A 1,345-nucleotide genomic window follows, 5' to 3' on the forward strand; every position below is an offset into this window, starting at 1 on the left:
GAGAGAGAGAGAGAGAGAGAGAGAGAGAGAGAGAGAGAGAGAGAGAGAGAGAGAAATCTACGATGTTATTCTACTTAGAAAAAACTTTATCATTATAAGACACTTTTCTTTAAATACACTAACTTCAAAGATTTGAAAGCCAACTTTGTTTCGAAGATATTCCAAATGGCAATAATTATTGACTCACTCGATACATGCATTTGTGGAGCATATGTATATGTAGAATGTGGAGTAATTTGTGGTATAATTGTTAAAATTTTTCTTCTTATCGCCGCATATATAGTTCTATTCGACGAGTTAAAAGTAGATTAACGGATTCTAGTGTATTTCCAGTTTATAATGTTCTAAATAATTGCACAATTTTTCATTTTAATAGCAAAACATTTTCAATATCTTGTTTATAGATCGTTTCTTTAAGTCTTCTCATCAGTCACTGTGGCCATATTGGGTTGATGACGTCAGAAGCCAGGAAAACTATGTCCAAAATTCCTGCGAACGGCTAAATAAAAAGATATATCAATAAAATGATTTTTGCAATTTGTTCTACATTCTTATAAAATGCTCCGGATACATTTTTTTTACTGAAATAACTAATATATAACCGATAAATAAATGTGACAAATCGCCTCGTTTTGATTGAAAATCAGCTGTGTAATTTCGTGCTAAATATGACCGAATATCTACTTTACGCATTAAATATCACACTTCTAAAATTGTATCACATATGATGTGCACACACTCATGTACATACATTCAGGAATAAAAAGCAAAACAAAACATGTCTATAGTAAAATATGTTTTATGTTTATCTGTAGACATTATACTTGTTATTGTTTTTATTTAAAGAATACTGGTAATAATAAACGAATACACTGGATGCATAGAAAGTTGTTAAAATGATATTTTAGTGTAATTATAATATTATAGAAGAAACAGTTTAAATATATGGTTTTTGAAAATCCGGCGCATACATAAACCTCAGTAAATATAAACAAAATATTTGAATAATATGTACATAAGAATTTCTTTGATACGTTCCTTCGTTCAAAATCCTTGGTATACCCTTTTGTGTACATAATTTACATAATTACTAGAGAAAGTTAAAAATATTTAAGAAAATTGGAATATTATAATATTTGCAATATCGCGAAACCATTGCCTAATATTTTAATAACATATGTTAGATTTTCTTTGGATGCGGAAATATTGCAAAAATTAAGGCACGGATACCAAGCGAGTGGTAACAAAAAGAAAAAAGTTGGTTTAAAAGATCTAGGTTTTATTAACTAATTCACTAGTTAAATATATAAAAGAATTACATATAAATTAGATAGGCGGAGAAATA

The sequence above is a fragment of the Odontomachus brunneus genome, unplaced genomic scaffold, assembly GCF_010583005.1.
Source record: "Odontomachus brunneus isolate Ranch 3 - 2012 unplaced genomic scaffold, Obru_v1 Obru_scaffold_403, whole genome shotgun sequence".
Taxonomy (NCBI): Eukaryota; Metazoa; Arthropoda; class Insecta; order Hymenoptera; family Formicidae; genus Odontomachus; species Odontomachus brunneus.